Below are 10,132 nucleotides of genomic sequence, written 5' to 3' on the forward strand. Positions count from 1 at the left end.
GATGATAGCTATAGTGGTGATGGTGGTGAACACACGGTACCTAGTATTAATATTGAACTTAACAAAATCCCCCACACGCGGGTTAACAGATTACGTAAAGTTTGGACAGATTACTTACAACATTACTGATTACCAAACTTTACCTGAACTGGAGATGAATACAAATGTTTTATGGACGCCTTAACGCGAAATGCTGCTGCCGGGCCAGATAATGCAAACCTACAGCGGGATGACTAATGAACAAAGTTATGAGATTAATGCAATAAATAATAGGATGTCTCGGAAGATTATTTGAGATTCCGCTATGTATTTCTCCAGCACGCACACACGCACGCACACGCACGCACGCACGCACACTTACACACACACACACACACACACACACACACACATAGACACACACACACGATAAACTGACTGAAGGACTTAAAACTATTTTCTTTACCTCACTTTAGCTTTCAACAGGCTAAAATATAAGTTAACACACACACACACACATACACACACACGACTGACTTTAAAACTGTATTCTCAATCATTTCCGTACCTCACCTTAACTTCCAACACGCTAAAATGTAAGTTACTACGGTTCTCACGAGTGTTTCCATGCTTCTATTGCAACACTTCACAACACTAAAAAGCTGCACAACATTTTCACAAGCACATACGAGGAAGGAAATGGATAAGTCGAAAAAAGTTTTCTAATATCTAGCGGTATGATATTCAGAGATGCCTGCTGAACGAAAAACAGTGACACGAGTAATTTGTGAGTAAAGAACCACAAAAGAGGTTAACTGATAAGGAATCCACAACGTGAATGGTAAAAAATCACCCATGAGAACACAACTAATCATCTGCAGCCTTTGAAAATAGTCCTGGTGAGGGAGCAAAGCGTTTTATACAAGCATGTATCCCTCAGCTCCAGTCGCTCTCAGAATTAGCCGGCCAAATGTATAGAAAACGTAACGAATCGGAAGTGACAACAAAGGGTAGGTTGATGATCCGTGTCCCTCGGTGCCGCCATAGAGAAGGAGATTATCCTGTGGGGTTAAGTTAAGCCTGCATCCTCTGTAAATGGCGCAGGAATGAACGAATACTGAGACGTGCAGTTATTATCTATGTGAGGGAAAAGTGTGAGAGGTAACGATGATACTAAAAGTGTGGGTGAGAAAATGTGTTAGGCTTTGTTATAGGTGATTATGATATTAATAAAGCGCTAAACGTGTATGGAAAGAAAGGGTTACTGTTTAAGAAAGAAAGAAAAAAGAGGATAAGTGTTTGAGTGTGGTAATGTTAGTGGTAAAAGTAAGGGTGTAAAGAAAAAAGTGGTTTAAAAGTTTTGCTTTTTTGGGGGATGATAATACAATAGTGCTAAAAGAGTGATAAAAATGTGTTTAAGTGAGGTAATATTGACATTTTAAGAGTGGGTGTGGAAAAAAAAAGGTGGGTGGTGGTGGTTTATAAGTGGTGAGTTTTGTTGTGGGAGATGATATTAAAGTAAAGCGAGTGGAAAAGATGTTAAGGTGAAGTAATGTTAATACTAAAACTGTAGATGCGGAAAAATAGTAATTTAAAGTGTTATATATATATATATATATATATATATATATATATATATATATATATATATATATATATATATATATATATATATATATATATATATATATATATATATATATATATATATATTTATTTATTTTTTTTCGCGGAAGATAATATGATATTAAAGTGTTAAGGGTTTGAAAGGAAAATGTCAGAGATAAAATGAAATACGTGGATGCGGGAATAAAATGGGGGATGATTTCAAGTGATGAGTTCTGTTGTGTGAGATATTCAAATCTCGAGCATGTGTGGTAAAATAATTAGTATTAAGTGTGGGAGAAAACAACAGTATTAAAATGTTCAGCATGGATGCAGCAAAAAAATGTGCTTAGAGGTAAAAAACGAAAACATCAAAATAATGCGTGCCAGTGTTGGAAAAAAATCTAAAATGTTGAACAGTTTAATGTCACTGGGGAGGAAAAAAAAAAAAAAAAAGGTCAGGTCAGGTGTAGTTTAGTCAGTTATAAGGGATAATATATAATGCAATGCCATGTCCTGTTGTTTAATCATTTAAGGGGTAACTGCGTAGCCCTGTCAGCTATCACAAATAACACAACTGTCCCGTGGCTGTTACATCACAGCCGTGGGGGAACAGGCGACGCTGGCCACTAGATGCACAGGGGATTGTTTTACACTTTCCTGGAGCGAACATGAGAAAATACTCGTAATTTAAACCATCTCAGCTCTTCCGTAATCAAAGGTGTATGTATGTATGTATGTATGTATTTATGTATGTATGTATACATGTATGTATGTGTGCACTATTGTTTAATCTTCTCCTTTACTATTTAATTTAATTTCAGTATTATGTTCTTAAAGCTTTTTTGTATTGTGTCAATGTTTTCCTTCTCACGGTACCTGTTGCACCACGTCCGTGACACACAACAACGTTTTACTGTAGTCTGAATTTATAGTTGGACCATTCATGTTATTCTTATCAAGACATCTTTTTATGTATTCTTCATCAGGTTTGTGGTCAATAAAGTATTTATCTATCTACGTACTGTATGTATGCACGTACGTATGTATCCACTACTACTTATAATCTAAACTGGAAACTTCACATCTCATCTCTTGCTAAAACAGCTTCTATGAAGTTTAGTGTTCTGAAATGTGTCCGCCAGTTATTCTCACTCCTCAGCTGCTAACTCTGTACAAGGGACTTATCCGTCCATGTATGGAGTATGCTTCACATGTCTGGGAGGGGAGGGAATTCCAGTCATACCGTTCTTTTAGACAGGGTGGAATCAAAAGCTTTTCGTCTAATCAACTCTTCTCCTCTGACTGACTGTCTTCAGCCTCTTTCTCATCGCCGCAGTGTTGCATCTCTTGCTATCCTCTACCGCTATTTTCATGCTAACTGCACTTCTGATCTTGCTAACTGCATGCCTTCCCTCCTCCAACGGCCTCGCTCCATAAGACTTTCTTCTTTCTCTCACCCCTATTCTGTCCATCTCTCTAATACAAGAGTTAATCAGTATTCTCCATCATTCATCCCTTTCTCTGGTAAACTCTGGAACTCCCTGCCAGCCTCTGTATTTACATCTTCTTATGACTTGAACTCCTTCAAGAAGAAGGTTTCAAGACACTTATCCTTCAAGTTTTGACCACCGCTTCGGACCCTATTCCGGGACCAGCATCTCAGTGGGCTTTTTTTTTTTTTTTTTTTTTATTAGATTTTTGTTGCCCTTGGACGGTGTCCCTCCTACATAAAAAAAAAAAATAACAAGGCATTTCCAAAGGATTACAAAGAATGACGAGCAACACACGTATATAACACTATTCTAAGCCAACTACTGTTTATGTTATTTAATAAAACTATTCTGCGTTAATTATGGTATAAAAATCATACCGTGTTTTCGCCCGGGATCGAACCGGGGACCTTGCGCGTGTGAGGCGCACGTGATAACCACTACACTACGAAAACGATGAGATATGATACACTTCAGTTTGAGCAAAAGAAGATTTTACTTAATCTTAAGCTACTGTCTCTTATAGTAATTCTGGGCCGTAAAGACTAGTGAGGTGAATGTGACTGACACGAAGTCCACCTGAGAAGCCCTACAACGAAGACGAGGATACAGAGGCAATGAGTGATTCAGCAGAGGTAAGAGACAGCAGGGAAATAACCGGAAGAGTGAATAGAGTGAAGGTACGAGGAAACAGTGCTACTAGATGAGAGATTTACTGGGGATAAGCTTCAACAATCACCTCTTTGCTGGGATCTGGATGGTTCTGCCGCTGATAACTATCTTAGGTGGAGACTTCTTACCCAACACCTCACCTTTCAATTCAAGGCAGGATGCCCTTCTCTTTGCCTTGCCTTGCCTTGCCTTGCCTTGCCGTGCCTTGCCCTGCCTTGCCTTGGGGACGAGTTTTTTTTTTTTTTTCATAGTCAGTGATGCTAAGCAGAACATGTTTGCTCTTAATGGCACACCTTACACTCGCTTGTCCGTCCTTCCTACCTGTACAACGCCTCATGACCCACACACACACATACACACACACACACAGACACAGGTACTAAAATTTGCATGCATCATCATCTTCAACTCATCTTCCTTTAAATTTCCACGATTTCTCCCTCCTCCTAATTTTCACCCCATCACAATCACCACAACTAGACTACTCTCTCCCCATCCTCCTACCCATCATTCCATCCTTTCACTCACTTCAACCTCCTCTCCCCTTACTAACCAAACTTCCATCCACCCATCCATCCATCCATCCCTCCACCACATCCTAACACACTCCCAACCTCCACTACCTTACTGACACACATTCTAATCCACTCACCATACCTTACATCCTGAAGCCCAAACCCGTCCAGTCTGTAATCCAACCTTGTATAAACACAGTCTTTGCCAGTCTGTCCAATCCCACCCCGCCCCGCAGCTTGTATTTGCTTGCTGTGGTTCATTAAAAGGCGCCAGCAGGAAGGAGGATCGTGACGTGTGTTTATTTCCCTCGAGAGATGAGTGCTGGGTGTCTGAAACAAGGGGGAGTAAGAGTAACAGGAGGAGGAAGAGGAGAAGGAGGAAGAGGAGGAGGCAAGACTACGAAGATTATGAAGAAAAACAACAAAGACGATGACAATAACAAAAGGATTATGAAGGAAAGCTTATGAAGAAGGAGGAGGAAGAGAAGAAAAAATAAGACGAAGAAAAAATAAGAACAAGAAAGAAAGAAAAACAAAGAAAGGAGGAGGAGGGCGAGTAGAAGAACTGACAATAAATAAAACTGATGACAGACTGCAATAAAGAAAACAGTGAATGAGAGAAAGATAAAAACATGAGGAGGATAAAAAGGGAAGAGAACGAAAAAGGAAGGAAGGGGAGAAGTTAATGATGATGCGAGAAGAAGAAAAAATAGGCTTAAGTGAAGATAAAGATGAAAATAAGGAAGAGGATATAGATGAAAAGAGGAAGAATACAAGAAAAGAACGATAGATGATAATGCTAATAAAGAGGAGGAAAAACAAGAGGTGAGGATGAGGAAGAGTAACAACAACAATAACAGTAACATTTTTCCAGGAAATCCTAGTCACACCCCACCTTTGTTTTGTGTCTGCCTGTTTGTTTGGGGATCTCCCCGGCAATGCAGTGTTGTCAATATACACACATTTATTGCTAGCTTTTTTTTTTTTTGTAAGATGTACGCTGGCATATATATATATATATATATATATATATATATATATATATATATATATATATATATATATATATATATATATATATATATATATATATATATATATATATATATATATATACACATATACACATATACACATACATACATACATACATACATACATACATACATATATATATATATATATATATATATATATATATATATATATATATATATATATATATATATATATATATATATATATATATATATATATATATATATATATATATATATATATATATATATATATATATATATATATATATATATATATATATATATATATATATATATATATATATATATATGCCCCACGGAGGATGCCCAACGGAGGAGGAGGATGCCCAACGGAGGAAGAGTATCTCCCAAAACTATATTTAAAGTGTGGTGCAGACTGTGAGATAATGAACAATATGAAGCCTACTGCCTGATCACGTGTAGCGTCGGTAAGGTTGGTGGGCGTGGGTTGACGTATGCTGATATGCCGATCTATTTCCCAGGATATAATATTTTTTTGTCTTTTTATGTAGAAGAGAGAGAGAGAGAGAGAGAGAGAGAGAGAGAGAGAGAGAGAGAGAGAGAGAGAGAGAGAGAGAGAGAGAGAGAGAGAGAGAGAGACCACTTAGATGCCGGTCCCCGAACAGGGTCCAAAGCGGTAGTCAAAAAATTGAAGCATAATGGTCTTGAAGCCTCCCTCTTGAAGGAGTTCAAGTCATAGGAAGGTGCAAATACAGAAGCAGGCAGCGACTTCCAGAGTTTATCAGAGAAAGGGATGAATGACTGAGAATACTGGTTAACTCTTACATGAGAGAGGTGAACAGAATAAGGGTGAAAGAAAGAGTGCAGCGAGGACAAAGGAGGAGGGGAGGCATGCAGTTAGCAAGATCAGAAGAGCAGTTAGCATGAAAATAGCGGTAGAAGACAGCTGGAGAGGCAACATTGCGACAATAAGAAAGAGGCTGAAGAGTCAGTCAGTCAGAGGAGAGTTGATACGGCACCATTGCCACTGTAATCACCAAACGTGCCAAATATCATCATCCATTGTGTCAAAATTTAGACCTCTTTTTCTTTTGTTTTGTTTCTTTAAGATCGTTTTGGGAGCTAATGTACCAGTCCCAAAAGAGATTAGCGAAATGGACAATGCATAGTTGGAGGAAAAGGGCTTTACAACCTCCTTTATGAAAGAACTCAGGTCATAGGAAGGGGAAATACAGAAACGGGCAGAGTTCCAGAGTATTTTGACTCTTATTGCTCTCGGCGACGCTGTGAGATGCCTGGAGCCAGTGAGTGTGGAGCTTCTGGCAACTACTACCTATTATTATGAAGCTAGTAAAAAAAAAAAAAAAAAAAAAAAAAAAAAAAAAAATATATATATATATATATATATATATATATATATATATATATATATATATATATATATATATATATATATATATATATATATATATATATATATATATATATATATATATATATATATATATATATATAGCGAAGGTGAGGTGCTACTTGGCCGCCCGTAAGTTGCTCAAGCGAGAAGTGTAGGCTCCCAACTATGACTCTTGGTCATAGCAGTGTTTAGTCCTTGAAGGGTAACAGTTTCCAGTGTCATAACATTGTAGCTCTGGCAAAGGAAACTTAGCCTGGGTATTCTCTGTTTATTCTTTCTTTCTTTCTTTTCTTTTGAGGGGATAGAAAGTTTGGGTGAAACTAGGTGGGGGGGGTAGAGTTGAGAGTTGGAGGGAATAATAGGTTGGATGAAAGTGAAGTACAGATAAAGAATGAAAGGTGGCGGGCGATACGCCTTGCTGTTCTTATTAATTGTACTCCTTGACGCAGTGCAAGGTGTGTCTATTGATTAGGGACAAGTGTCAGTGTGTAGATATATATATGTTTTAGTTTTACTGGTTGTTTGGTGAGTGCGTGTGTGTTTTTGTGTGCGTGTGCATGTGTGTGCGTGGGTGTATTTATGTGTGTGTGCGTGAGTTTATTTTGTTTTTGCTTCCCTCTTCTTCTCTTTTCCCTGTTTATGTGTAAAGTGGTTGTGGAACCTCTCGTTCAAGAGCTTTTGCCGTTTTCTTGAACCATGTGTGTTCATTCTTTTTTTTTTTTTTTTTTTTTAATGGGGGGGGATAGACAGGGTGGTGAAATTAGGGGGGGGGAAAGACTAAGAGTTGGAGGGAATAGACTTGGTGAAATTGAAATAAAGTGAGAGAATAACAGGTGGCGGGCTGTACGCCTTGCTGGTTCAGATCATGATTTGCGGTTCCTCGCTCCCATTACTTATTATTACTTATTAGAAGGAGGCTGCGGTTATGGTTATTATTAATTTCGCGTGCTTAGTAATTTCTATGTGTATATTGGATGTGGTTGTATAGTTTCCAGTGCTTTAGATGTTTTCCTGAACCATGTATGCTCATTGTTGTTATTTATATTGTCTGTTATTATGCGTATGTAATTTGTGTCTTGTAATGTATGCTGTAATGTGTGTTTTGTTTTAGATGCTCTTTCGTAAAGTAAAATATTTATTGGTTTTATATTGCTAAGTATGTGTAGCTTCTCACAGGTTTTCGTGTAGGGATATTTATCATTATATGCAAATCTTAATGAGCTGTTTTGTATTCTTTGAAGCTTACGAATTGCATTATTTGAAATTGTTACTAGAGGATAGTCTGGATATATTAAAATGGGAATAATGCAAGCTTTAATTAATTGTAATTTTATGTTGGTTGTAAGCTGTTGAAATCTTTTTAGAGTATTCTCTGTTTATTCTATCTATCTATCTATATTTATAGAAAAGATGGGTGAAGGAAGAATAATATGAGTATAAGAGGATAGTGAGAAATAATGAAAGAAGTATAAGATTAAAGATGGTGGGCTGTCCACCTTGCTATTTTACTTATTGATGTTATACTGTGTATTATGTGTTTGTGAGAATGTTTGTGTTCTGTGTGCTGACTTCATGTGATGGCACGGGCCGCGATTGTTCTCCCTGTTACACCGCAGGCGAGTCGAGAGAGACTCTACCACTACTCCCTCGCCGACACCACAAAACTCTTACCCCCTATAGGTAGGTCCCCGGGTGTCGGCGACTCAGGATGAGGTGCAACCCCCTCCCCATCTACCGCTTGCTGGGGGCCAGCAAGCCCTACCAGTGGCCAGTACCCCTCGGCTGTGCACTACGGTGTGGTGAACACCAGCTTGGCATACCGCCTCACCGCCGACTCAGGGCGCGGAGTGGGGAGAGAGGAGGCCAGCTACGAGTCCCATGTGAAGCATGTGTGTGTGTGTGTGCTGTTTAGAGTGTTGGAGTTACATAATATTCTTTCCTTTTCAGATGCCCCGTGTGTGCTGAGTTTTTGTGTTTGGCCATCTTCAGGAATACAGTGAGTAAAGGTAAGTGTTTTAAGGTGAGTATGTTTCCTTTATTTTCGGTTTGTTAATAGATTGGGTTGGGTATTGTTTTGCATGCCTGTAGGCTGCTAGGGAAATCACGGTGGTATTTTACTATTTGATCTGAGTTGTCTTTTAGGCTTTGATAGATAGGCAGGCCCAACTCATCAATTTTTTCCCAAATTGTCTTTGCTCTGTAGTGTAGACGTATATTGAGAGGTGCTGTTTTGGTGTGTATGTGTACTTGTTCTGTTGTCATGGTTTAAGGGTGTTTCTGATCTGTTGCAAATCTAAGTGCTTTGTTTTGAACTTTTTGAAGTTTGCTAATTTGGTTATTGCTCATTGTGTGTATAGGGATTGGAGGGTAATCAAGTATTGGTAGTATTAGTGCTTTTACTAAGTGTATTTTTATTTTCTCTGGCATGTTATGTAACTTGTAGAGTTTTTGTAGTGATGCTATTGCTATATTTTTACGCTCCTGTATATGTTTGTAGTAGCCACCTGTAGTTATGGTTAGACCAAGGCATTTGCCGGTACTTTTAAATTCTATTTCTTCTTCGTTAATGATGAGTGGAAAGGTAAGTTTTGCTCCAAGGTGCAGAGGAGTGAATTTATTAACATTGGTTTTTATTTTCCAGTTCCTTTCGTAGTTATTAATTGCTGTTATTGCTCTCTCTGTTTTTATATTGAGCATGTTCTTGGACCTTCCTGGGTAGCCAATTATTTGTGTTATGTCGTCTGCGAAACTGATGTTAAGGGTTTGTATAGGTTGTTGAATATCATTGGTGTAAATTGTGAAGAGTGTTGGTGACAGAACACTCCCTTGTGGTACACCGCAGTTTAAATTAAATGTAGGACCAATGTAATGATTAACTTTAATGGATGCTGTGCGATCAGATAAAAAGTCGCATAAAAATTTTTCTATTGTAATAGGGAGTTGTAGTTGTAGGATTTTATGCTTAAGACCGAGGTGCCAGACTTGATCAAAAGCTTTAGATATGTCTCTTAGTATGACTTGGCACTGGCCTTTATCTGATTTATTGTGTGCTATTTGTTCTGTGATGACTGCTAGTGCTTGTGTGGTGCCTCTATTACTACGAAAACCGAACTGGTAAGTGTTATATAAGTTATTAATTTCTAGGTGTGTTTTTAGCCTTGAATTTATCACTCGCTCAAGGATTTTGCCTGGTACTTCTAATAGCGTTATTGGTCTGTAATTTTGAGCCTGTTGAGGGGATTTATTTTGTTTAGGGATTAGTCTGATGATTCCGTTTTTCCACTTGTCGGGAAAATAGCCTGCTGAGATAGTGCTGTTGAATATTTCTGTTAGTCTAATTATTGCTGTGTCTGGTAGGTGTGTTAAGATTGTTTTATTAATTCCACTTCGTCCCGGGCTAGTTCTTTTTAGCTGCTTTATGATGTTTTTTAA

At 38.1% G+C, this 10,132-nt stretch overlaps 1 non-coding gene across 1 annotated transcript; it reads right to left on the reverse strand.

The window, feature by feature from the left end:
* Positions 1 to 3,459: 3,459 nt before the first annotated feature.
* Positions 3,460 to 3,532, reverse strand: Trnav-cac (transfer RNA valine (anticodon CAC)). Its single transcript has one exon. It is a non-coding gene; the product is annotated as a tRNA-Val (tRNA).
* Between the last annotated feature and the right edge of the window lie 6,600 nt (positions 3,533 to 10,132).

Source organism: Scylla paramamosain, chromosome 8 (genome assembly GCF_035594125.1).
Source record: "Scylla paramamosain isolate STU-SP2022 chromosome 8, ASM3559412v1, whole genome shotgun sequence".
NCBI classification, from domain to species: domain Eukaryota; kingdom Metazoa; phylum Arthropoda; class Malacostraca; order Decapoda; family Portunidae; genus Scylla; species Scylla paramamosain.